The sequence below is a fragment of the Aethalodelphis obliquidens genome, unplaced genomic scaffold (genome assembly GCF_003676395.1).
Source record: "Aethalodelphis obliquidens isolate GAN/ISIS:26980383/991018 unplaced genomic scaffold, ASM367639v1 scaffold66, whole genome shotgun sequence".
Lineage (NCBI taxonomy): Eukaryota > Metazoa > Chordata > Mammalia > Artiodactyla > Delphinidae > Aethalodelphis > Aethalodelphis obliquidens.
Window position 1 is genome coordinate 5,361,681 of NW_020838010.1, and position 12,287 is coordinate 5,373,967.

The 12,287-nt window shown below is 40.9% G+C and overlaps 1 protein-coding gene across 3 annotated transcripts in view; it reads right to left on the reverse strand.

Moving 5' to 3' along the window:
- AMOT (angiomotin) overlaps positions 1–12,287 on the reverse strand; it is a 60,662-nt gene that overhangs the window by 45,135 nt on the left and 3,240 nt on the right. The window contains exons 1-3 of one of the 3 annotated variants that reach the window (XM_027089472.1): positions 7,316–7,427; positions 6,908–6,985; positions 380–528 (exon numbers count right to left, since the gene is read on the reverse strand). The gene's annotated coding sequence lies outside the window, so the exon portion shown is untranslated. Of the gene's footprint in view, positions 1–379; positions 529–6,907; positions 6,986–7,315; positions 7,428–12,287 lie in introns of those variants that run through there. The other 2 variants (XM_027089471.1, XM_027089473.1) reach the window with 2 other exon arrangements.

Here is a 12,287-nt window from a genome sequence, read left to right on the forward strand (position 1 = left end):
TTTTGGGGGGAAGTCCGCACCAAGAGGCTGAGCAACCTGCCCTTAAGTCCACTTTCCCTCTCTCGCAGTGACCCTCTGGGACTCCTGTACTTAAACTGTCAGATTGCGATTTTCTATTAGGCTGACAGGTATAACATATAAATTTCTGCTGGTGCCTGAAACTGGAAAGATGACTAGAAAACTACTTCTCTTCTCTCCAAAAAATAGAAATGGGAGCATGTATGGTTCAAACAAAATCACTTAGAAACCCTTCCTGAAAGGCAGGGAAATGCAGACTCTGAAGAGCGCACCACCCCCTCCCACCCCACACCCGCCCCGCCCTGCACACACCCGGGCTCGCACTCACACACCGGCACCCACTCACACCGATGGTCCATACCTATTTCTGCTTTCTTTTAGGCTTAAAGCCTTGCTCAGGATAGGGAATTCTTGCTTATGAGCAGCTCCAGAAACCGCAACGGCAGATTCCCTCTCCCCTAACACTCAGGTTCAGGGTAAGCGCCGCCAAGAGTCCAACCACTGGTCACTCTGAAATGGTCAGGAAGGGGAGGGAGGGAGAAATAAAAACGTCGTTTCTATTTTGCCACCAATGGCCAACAGTTAACCAAACCAGTCCTTCCAAGGGGATGACTTTACCCGCCGTGTGCTTGCCTTTTATGTGAGTGGCAGAGTCCATTTCCACAAGGACAAAAAGAAACCTCACTCTCCAGCGGCTGTGTTCAGGGGTTCGTCCAGTCTCCAGGGGATGGAAATGTTCAGGATTGCTCTGCTCTAGCCTCACAGCCCCCAGGAGCAGCTGCTTCCATTCTGACTTGGAATGGTAGGTGACGACAAAAGCTATAACCACTGTCACCTTTTGGGTGCAACATTTAAACTGCTATCAGTAGCAGGAAAGGTAAGCGAGACTCACTGGCCCACATCCCAGACGGGAAGGCAGTCATCAAAAGGTAGATTTGAGACAAAAAAAGAACACTCGGTGAAGCTCCTGATTTAACTGCTACAGCCTCAGGGGGGCAGAAGAAAACCCAAGCTTCTTTTCAACCAAGTCATTAAGTACTTCTTGCATCCTGGCTATTCCACACATTTTCCAGCCTTGTGCTAAACACAATGAGGGTTACAAAGGACGCACAACACATAGTTCCTGCCCTCACAGAGCTTACAATCTGATCAATGGCCCATCCATTCTTACTGGAGTAGCAAAAGTGATTGCCCTTCTCCACACATAGCAGCAACTCTTCTCCAAGAAGATGCCTCAACTTGCTTTCTCAGCACTTCCACTGCCCCAGTATCTCCACAAAAGGAAACTACTGGACTCACATTATAGAGACTAGATGCAAACGCCCACCAGATATGGATCTGACATAGTCCTCATTTCGAATTACTCCTTTGACCCTCAGAAAAGCCCTGCAGGTCCAACCAAAATGGTTATGAAACTGAAGGGTTTGTGTTTAGGTGAGAGGCACATGTTCTACATTCCTATTTTCTTCCCTGGCCTAGCCATGACTCACTCATATCACTTAAAGGAAAGCCTTTAATCCACACCAGGGACACCATTTGAGGAGCAAAGCAATGCAAAGGAAGCACACAAGCATCCCTGTATTTTGGGAGCATGTCCAAAACATCCAAGTTTAAAAAAAAATCCACAAAACCACACAGTGATTAATTTAACATTATTTCCTTGCAATGTTGCCAAAAATAAAATGAACAGATATACAGTGAACAAACATGGAAATTTGTCTTTCCATCTTGTTTCGGTCCAACGTATAATCACCAGCAAAAGCAAAATCACCTCCAATATGCAAGGTAATTATTTTTGGGTGTCTCCCCCAATTTCAAAACAGAGGAACAACTTCTAATTGGAATCAAAGCTGGGCTATTAACAGAGCTATGGTAAATAACCGCTGTGCTTCTATTGTCCAATTTTGAACAAAACAGTTGTCTTTTTTTTTTCTTCAACTGAAACACGCAGAAAACAGCCCAAGGCTTTTAAACTTGAGCCCCTGGTGAGAAACCACTACAATTCTTTTCCAGTACTATTTAGATTCTTCATGCTGATTTTGACTGGCTTGCTCCTGGCACCCAGCTCCTCACCAAGAAAACTTTACATATCCCAAATCTTACTCTCTTCCTTTAATTTTGTCCCCTCTCCTCCATATCCTTTTCAAAACCCAAACCACTTTATGTCAACCGGACACAGATTGTCCCTCCCCACCACCCCGCCCCCTGGCCTTTTTTGTTTCTGTTTAAAAGAGGAAAAGAAATCCGTCTAAGAAAAAAGCTTTGCTGATTCCTCCCCAGTTTACTGATTTTTTTTCCTTAAAGAACTTATGTTCATCTACATGATAAGAGTCACATAAGAAGGGGAACACTACTCCATTTATTTATTAGAGAAAGGAAAGGAAAAGATTCCTTGTCTCATGCGCAAGAATTAAAATAGTTATGAACTCTGCAACCTTTAATCTGCCCACAGCTTTAATCATGCCACTGCCAGGGGTCTGACATCATCTTCAATCAATAAAATAACCTTGTTTCCCCTGGACAAACAGACTGTCCCTGAGGATACTTGATAGGGGAAGAAAGGATATCCATGGTTCTCTCTTTAAAAATGCAATTGGAATCTATATATTCAACTCTTTTGTAACAACAACAGGGCAGCGAGGCCAAGCTAAATTCTTACTCCATTTGCAGTCATCGGCCACTCCCAGTATACCTGAGGGGCTGAGCCAAAATGAAACACATTAGCGAGAGCCCAGATATTTCCCAAGCCAAGACCCAGAAAATCAACATTACAAGGTGGGCAGGGCAGACCGAATTCCTACCCTTCAATTAATTTTGAAATCTGCCTATAAGATCTTCTTTCTATCCCTTCTACCTCCTCCTCCTATTCTGCCCCCACCCCTCACTCCACCAACCAGGATAAAGAATCTAAGTCTAGGAAACCTGTTTCTCTGCTAAATCTTGGTCAACTTGTTTCATACCATTTTACTTCCAGCTAAATGGAAAGAAGCCAGTTCAAAGTTTTCCCTATACCTACGTGCACGTATTTGTGCATAAAACACACACACAGCCTCTACCCACCCACACACACCCACACACACCCACACTCACACACAACCTCCCACACAAAGATGCAAAACAGCCCACTGAATTCTCTCATGTCCTCTCATGTTGGTCCATATTGTGGCCTGAAGTGTCCTAGAGAACTGCTTTCCCAAGAGTCTTGCAATGCAAGATACTAATTGCTTCCTTTGGGAGGTAAGAAACAATGGTCCCTTTGCAGGTTATCCCTAAACTTTCACTGGGTAATGGGCAGGCAGTATAAATACCATGGTTAAAAGCCTGGGTCTAGAGTCACACTGCCCAAGACCGAATCCTGTATCTATGACTTACTAACTGACTTCATACATGTCTCTTGATCTCCCTAAGTCTCAATTTCATCATCTGCAAAATAGGGCTAACGGTGCTCATACCTCAAAGGGTTGTTATAAAGATTAAGGGAAGTAATCTATGTAAAGTGCTAAGCTCAGAGCCTGGTACATAGTAAAGGCTCAATAAATATTATCTATGAATATTATTTTTTCAAAGGGGTCTTTTTCTAGAAGGGTACAGCAATTTTATGAAGTAAGGATTTTTTCTTTTAAACCCTTTATTTGCAGCTCAGTCTTTTGTGCAGGTGTCCTTAGATAAGTGAAGGCTAGAAGTAGAAAGACTCTCGGGAGACCATCTAGTGCTTCAACCCTCTCTTTCTATAGATGAAGCTGCTAGAGCTTAAAAGTGGTCAGAGCCAGGACCAGAGTGCAGGTTTTATTACTTCTAGGGTAATAGCACTTCCACTACAATATATTATCTAGCATATTAGCTCGTACATAGAAGATGCTTAATAAATATTAATTAAATTGAATTGACTCTGGTTTTAACAGATTATAAACCTGGCTTAATGCTACCTTCAATTTTCCAATTCCATTGTAAGTAAAATGTTAAAGGCAGGAGGGAAAATTCAAAAATGTAAGAGGAAGGCGTTTAGCCAGAAGTATGGCAGAAGGACCCTGCAAAATCTCTCCTCTCTAGGCTACGATATGCAGGTAGGTTGGAAAGCAAAAGGAATCTCCACTGATCAATGTTTCCAGGACCCTGTTCTAGGTCTTGTCAACATCATACCAACTTGGCACTTGTTGTTATTTAAGTTCAGCGCTAGCTTAAGAACAGGCTTTGAGTTGGCCCCACCTCTTTGCTCCTATCTCTACTTCTATCTAGATTAGGTTGGAAAATTATTTTAAGAACCACAGTAAGTCCTTGGCATTTCCAAATCTTGGACCAGTGTCAGTTATCTGTTTCACAGATGATAACTCAAGGCGTGGTCAATTTGGTAGTTTTACTCTTCTGAACTCTAAAACAATTAGCTTGAACATGGTAATAGGCAACAAAGGTGATTAACCCTAAAGTGTACACGAGCAGTGAAACACTGAGTAACAAGGAGAATCCTGTTGCCACCACCCCTCCACCTCCCTCCACGCACACCCATTCCAAGGGAGGAACAGATCACACCATAATGTCCTATTTCTTCTTGCCTCAGAAAAAGTATAAACAGTCCATGAAATCAGATTGAGCATAAACCCAGAAAAGTTTAAGAATATACCTACGAGCTGCCTGCTTTACCAATCTCCTGTCTTCACTGGCATACTACCCACTTTTATTTTTACTTTATTCTACAAGTAATATAAGCACAACATGCAAATATTGAGAACAAAGAGAAAAAAACCCACTCATAATCCCAGCACCTCAACCCAAGCATTGTAGAATATTTCCTTTAGTTTTTTCCTATGTGTTTTTGTATTTTTACAAAGCAGTGGAATATTAATGTACATATCATTTCGGGTCCTACATTTCACTTAGTCATCAGCACTTTCTCCATGCTGTGGCATAGACTTCTTAACAGACATTGTGTGTAACAGTCCATTAAACCAGTGTATCAAGATTCACCGACCCATTCTCCAATTATTAAGAGATTTAAATTGCTTTTCATTTTCTGCTAGTCTAAATCATGTTACAAAAACATCTTTGTGATTTAGCCTTTTTTTCAATATTTTGGATTGTTTCCTAATGATAGTATCCCGGAAGTGAAATTAATGGGTCAAGTAACATGAATGTTTTCAGACAACCCACTAAAAAAATAAATAAATAAAACTAACAAAACGCCAGAGCCCCATGAAATCTCTCCACTTAATGAAAAGTTCTCCTGCTCCCATTTTTCCACCAGGGCAGAGCAGGACTCCTGGGAGGGAAAGAAGCCAAGAGGAGCAGTGTAGTATCCCAGTGGCTTGCGAAATGGCAGAGTGGAATGTGGGCTCCCCTGTGAATCCAGCTTGCATGCACTTGCCCCAAATTGCCACCCAGCCAAGAAGCTAATTAGTAAAAGCATCAGGTGGGTGAGAACAGGTTCATGGCCTATAATGGCTGATATCATGTTTCATTTTTGCCCTTGGAAAGATCTGACAGTCAGCTCAAAGACATTCAGTTCTAGTGACCCAATGTGCTACATTCTGAGACTTCAATCTGTTAATTTTCAGAACCAATCTTCAATATATTTTAAAGGGTATTTTGCTGTATAGAACTAAGCATACATGACCCATGAGCCTGTGTGTGTACCTCTATTTTCAACCACGGTTAAAGAGGCACATTTAAGGTCAGCCTTGTTTAATATTATATGACTAAGTGGCACCTGTCTTACATGGTCAATGTGTTATAGACAGAGGTTTATTTGCAGATCCGACCATAAAAGTCATCCAGTCCTAAGGCAGGGGAGGCAACTGGCCAGAGATGCCCCTGGCTTAGCAAGAGCAGACACAACAAGCATTTCTTTCCTGGGCTGCTTTGTCAGAACTCTCAGAAGAGGGCAGTTCCGCTCTCCACCTTCTCCTTGAAGACTTTTCCCTAGTCCTTCTCCATCTTCCCCCTGCCCCCAGCTCTGCTCAATATGGAAATTTAATTCTCTCTTCTCAGTCTTCCTACTGGACTTTGGACACACATCTCTATCACAACATTTATCACCATATTTTCCACAAACTTTATTGAGCACTTACTATAGCCAAGTACTGTATAGGCCCTAGGATGGATAAAAAAGAGAAATAAAACAGGGTCCTGTCCTCAAGGAGCTCCCAGTCAAGCAGAGGGGTCACAATCCAATGGGAAACCAGAGGTACGAGCAGATAGCTCAGGCAATGCAGAGGACCCTGCAAAAAAACTCTGGGCCACCTGAACAAAACTTCCTAGAGGAAAAAACTCATGAACTGAGTAGGAGACATAGAATCTGATAACCAATGTTGGGGAAGCTGAAAAGGGAGGAGTCAAAGATAGGTTGATATACATCTTTGGGAGTTATTAGCATATGGATAACAGCTAAGGTCAAAGAGTGGGCTGGATCATATAGAGTAGGAGCAGAACAGAACCAAGGATGAAGCTCAGGATAGATGCCTGAAAAAACAGTGATCATTCAAGGGTCAGGTACTTTGCTAATGTGGGAGTGAGAGAGAAATTCCTTTATTTACACTGCACGGTTTTTCCCCCACATACCTTCAATCTAGACCTTGTAGTACACCGCTCCAGGGACAGAAGTCCCCAGTTACAATGCAGAGAGAAAAAATGAAGTTAATTCTTGTCTTTTATGCTTCTAAGTACCCAGGTAGAAATCATTATAATAGGCTGAGCCAGAAATGGAAGTTGCAATCTTAGAGGGCATGGACTGGGTGCATGATTTTCCTCTGTATCATTCCCAACACCTAAAATATCAACTGGTACATAAAGCATGTTTAATAATTGCCTATAACTTTCCAAAGACTTTGCTAGAGGCAACAGAAAGAGAAGAAAAGGAATGAAAGACACAGAATAGCAATAACAATAATACTCTTACCTTAAGTTTCTCAGCCTTTCTTCTAAGGAGACAAGAGCTCTTTCACTTCTGTTATCTTATTTGTCCTTCTCTGCAGCTCTGTGAGGAAATAAAGGCCGATGTGATTAATTCCATTTTACAACCGGAGAAGCTTAAGTCCAGGACAGATAGCTCATGATAATTAATTTGACCAAGGTTTCACTGTGGCTTACTGGTGAGGCCAGGATCAGAACCCAGGTCTTGTGACTTGCTGCCCTGTGCTGGGTTACTAGACACAAACTTCTACAGAGCTGACTCTCCAATTATTAAGAGGACAGTTCACAGGAGAAATTCATTAGGAAAGCAAATTCCCTAGGGACTCCAACAGTCTCTCTCGAGCAAGCCAGTGCACTGCACCTGTAAGAAAATATCTAAGACATTTCCCCATACCAACACTAGAACGGCTGGATGTAATCGTTCACAGTCGTGCTCCACTAACATAATTGGGAGCTCCCCGTTTTGTTGTACCCCTTTTGAAGGGAGCTCCATCTGCCTTCAGTCTGGTTTTTGTGTCTGCGTGGGGCTCAGGTGCTGATTGCAGGTGTGGCAACCAGCAGGTGCATGGACAGAAGCCAGAATTTCATATCTTCATACCAAAGGGCCTGAGTCACTCCCCAAAGGCAGCTGCCCCTCCTCCCTCTGACTTGCAAGCCCCAGGAGCCTGTCTTGACTGAGTTGCCACTGCAAAACTAAATCTAGACCCTGACTTCTCAGGAAGGGGTAGGGTGAAATCAGTTAAACTACAAATTAGATAACTCAGCCAACACCCCCACTTACTCTCCAGACCTAGTGCAGACATATGCCGCAGGCATAACATTAGGGAATATATGTACAGAATGACTGTCCCTTACTAGTTATGGGAGAAAGGAAGACTACAGCAGACCCATATTACATATTTAGCTACAGAGCACTTATTCTATTGCAAATGGCCTTGAACCCTCAGGAGCAAGTATTCATTTCCCTAAATGAGATGGAGTACAGTAGAAAGAACATGCTAGAAATCCTGCACTCCAGTTCCCATCATAACCACTCTCCTTCAGGCTGCCAAGGGAGAACTACTCAGTGTAGTCACAAAAAGTACCAGGACAGAAAAGTCATCACGTTGTCCTAATGGAAGCCTAACTGAGAGCCCGAGGCAGACAGAATGTTCTAGGGGGTAAAGGGGCGGGGGTGGTCATCAAATTTTTCTTAGCTCCAAAAATTTTTGTTTTAAAAAGAAAGCAGGGGCTTCCCTGGTGGCTCAGTGGTTAAGAATCCCCCTGCCCATGCAGGGGACAAGGGTTCGATCCCTGGTCCCGGAAGATCCCACATGCCACGGAGCAACAAAGCCCGTGAGCCACAACTACTGAAGCCCGCACACCTAGAGCCCATGCTCTGCAGCAAGAGAAGCCACCGCAATGAGAAGCCTGTGCACCACAACGAAGAGTAGCCCCCACTCGCTGCAACTAGAGGAAGCCCACCAGCAGCAACAAAGACCCAACGCAGCCAAAATTAATTAATTAATTAATTAATAATAAATAAATTTATTTTTTAGAAAAGCAATTTGCCTCCACCAAACACACACACACACACACACACACACACACACACACACACACCCCCCAAAGAGAAACTAATTGTAGGAGGAAAAAAAGCCCAAATGTTATTTTAATAGAATGGTTTATTGTCATTTGTCATATTTCTTCAATTCATATGGGAAACTCAAATTAACAAGCTTTGGTTTACAGCCCATGATCCAGAAAGTAAAACTAGCTACTAAACTAAAATGTGATCACTGTATATAAACAGAGTGAAAGAAAAATCTGAACTGAAAACCTAAATGTAATAAAGAGGAGATTAGATTTCTTCAAAATAGGCAATCTAAATAATTTTCCCCATCTGTGATTTTTATCTTAGTTTGCTATCACATGGAAAAGAATGTCGTTAATTCAATGCAAATCCATGCCCCTTGAAAACAACCAAAATGAGTAAGTGATGTACTAATTAGCTTCCTAATGGGGAAGGTTTTAATTGAACCATTCTATAACAACCTTCATCAAAATTTCCAGGGCAACTTCATAAAAGGATGTCAAACCTGGCCCATATTTTTATCCCCTTAAAAATAATTCTCAATGCACAGAAACACGGAAAGCTTATTTCTCTTCAATGCTGTTAACACTCAGGCCACTACATTTTCTGATGTCAGCAATCTCCTTCCCACAAATATTCCAAGTATGCACCACCGTCATTCTCCTTTCAATTATGTGGTTTCTCTGCTCCTTTACTGATTGAGTCCAGGCCTCTCGGATAATGAGAAGCATGTGCAGGGAAAATATGCTCTTAAAAAACACATACATCAGTTTCATCTGCATTATGAAAGGGGGGGGGGATCATTTGTCCATATCAAAAGGATCAAAATGTGAAGTTTGCTATGGGATATACAAAGGAAAAAAAAGAAGATCAGCATCAATGCCTAAAGTTGGGGGGCAGTTATTGTGATCTGAAGCAACACCAAAAAGAATAAAGAGGACTCCCCCAATCCACCCTTTCTAGCTTGGCCACATTTATACTTAATGTTATCTTAATGTTGCTTTGGGGGGTATTTAAGTTCTGACATACACATGGAAATGAGCCACGAATTGTACAGCAAGCATAAATATTCCATCATTAATAAAAACCAGCTGTGTATAAAACACTACAATGGCTGGGTTTCAGTTACTGGCTATCATCAGTATGTGTCACAAGCAAATGTAACTCAAAACTTTCCCCCTTAAAATGCACGCGCGCACACACACACACACACACACACACACACAGATACATGCAGAATTTTTTTTTTTTACTCTTTTTAATCTTTTGGAAGAGCTTTGAAGAACTCACTGATCTCTATGGCACATACCAACTAATGTCTCTTTTTGAAGCTATTTTTCATCACCCCAGCAGATGCTAGAGTCCTCTTATTAGAACTTCAACTTACCACACAGAATGACAATGCTTAATTTTTTATAAAAGCCAAGAGGGTCAATAATACAAATGTTGGGACAATCAATTATAGTCAGTAAGGGATTTGAGGCACCAAAGGGCACTGTATAAGAGAGCAAAGCTCATTAAAGTGAACACCTGCTCAGAACCCTATAATAAGCCTGCTCCGCCATCGTGCAGACACCTTTCATCCAATGACCTCAAAGCATGTGCCTAATATGAAGCATGCCTAAACACCTCTGTGAAATATTAATATCCTTGCTTCCCAGAAGGGTAACTGAAGCTCAGAGCATCTAATTCATTTACCCTTGGTCACGTGGCAAGTCAGAAAGGGTTGGGCAGAGAAACCCAGAGCCTGGCTTCAAGTCATGCAGTCTAATGATATTTCATGGAGTTGGGACAATAGTGAAAGTGACTTAACAAATGTCAAGGGCAGCCTATACAGTTTAAAAAAAGTAGATTTTCAAAAAACACCTTAGGAGATGTTAGCAAATATATCCATCTGCATTTTCCCCATGTACACATATCATAAAAAATGTTCCTGTGCTTAACTTGATACTTTCTAAGTACTAAAACCCATACTTTACTTTCCTATTCTGGCTAATGAAATTTAATCTAATTTATGAAGAGCCATTGGTTTCCAGGAGTGAGTCCATCCAAAATTGGAGATCATATGTATACTATACCTTCATTATCAAAGGAAAATTAAAGGACCGTGTAACTGAACTTTCATTATATGGTAAAGCCTCAAACGAAGAACCTCTTATGTGTGGGTCATCCTGCTACACCTACATGTCTTTTATTTAATTATCTAAAGCCCTTAGTTTCCTTACTATTATTTATTCTAATTTAAACATATTATTTTCAAAGCTATTAAAAATTTTTGTGCTTTCCCGCTTTTCCTTTCTCATTCGGGAGATTTCATAGTCTACCCAAATTTGTACTCTCTTGATGGGATATCATGATACAGTGATTTAAGAATCATTGCTAATGATTTAGACAAAGTAAACAGTGAATCCTAGTTCTCTTTCTGCTTAAAAAGAGTGGAGGAAGGGTAATGAGGTCAAGGGAGTAGCATTAAAAGCCTTGCTACATACATGAACACCCTAAATTACAGAAATGGTTTAGGGATTACTTACTAAATCTGTTAGTTTCTTCTGGCATTGGAGGAACAAGCGTGTGTGATTCCTCATATGTACTCAGTCAGGTTCTGACTTCATTCCTCTACATAGGTTTACAAAGCTAAGTCTTAGGTGAGCTCTTTTTAAAATTTAAAAGCAGCATTGTACATTTCTATGACCTTCACTCTGTAAAATTCATACAAGTACAGAAACAAGGACTTGAAAGGAACTAGATAAAATGAACACAGGTAATCTGTTAGGATGATGGGATTCTTGATGAAGTTTTGGGCAGGGTCTTAGCTTTTTAATTTGATATGTTGTTAAAATACAAAATACAATGCATTTATATTGATATATTGATTATTGATATCTCCTTAGAGTTTTTTTTTGTTTTTTGTGGTTTTTTTTTTTACATCCAGGTGACTACATGATTGCACTTCTAACAACCCTTACACCTCATTCTAGTAGGAATCATTCACATTCACACCAGAAATGGAGGCCTAAGAAGAGAACCATAAGCTTTTGATAACTGGTTCTCAAAATCACCCTGTCCAACCTCCCACAATTTACAGAGGAGGAAACTTGCTAAGGGTGGTAAACTGATTTAGAGTTGGGCCCAGAGCCAAGCCCCTCTCACCAATAGGCTCACTAGGAAAGCTTATTGTGGATTCTTTGATTAAAAATGGCATCCGTTGCTATTATTTTCGACAGCCTTGCTAGATACATGAACAGAATCCCAGAAAAAATTTTCTGGATCCTTGGGTTATTCAAATACAACAACTAGAATTTAAATCTTTTACCTATATGGGATAGAGTCCCATCCTTAGACGTACCAAAATCCATGAAGTCTGATATATTTCCAGAAAATCATACTAGCTCTCTTCTACAAGTAGATGTAGGCTGGGGCTAAACGTGGCCAGCATTATTACAAGCCAGAATGATTTAGACAATTAACTCCATGCCATGTAACTAAAAGATTTCAAAGGCCAAATAACGACCTCACTTAATTCAAGAAATAATCATTACAACAAAATTCTAATGCCTTCCTTTATGCAATAAATATGTTTCTGAGCAGTCTCAGTTATAGTGAATTTTTATATATCAAGGCACTAGTTCAAAGGCACTAACTAGGAAAGCTATTTCTTTCAAAGAAAACTGTAGTGGATTCTTTTATAAAGCAAATGACCTCCTATTTTCCTGCTTTTTCCTTTTTTCTAGTTCAGATTTTGTGTGTTGTGTGTGGAAGGGGAGACATCCCTCCTTTCTCTGTTTTAAAAGGG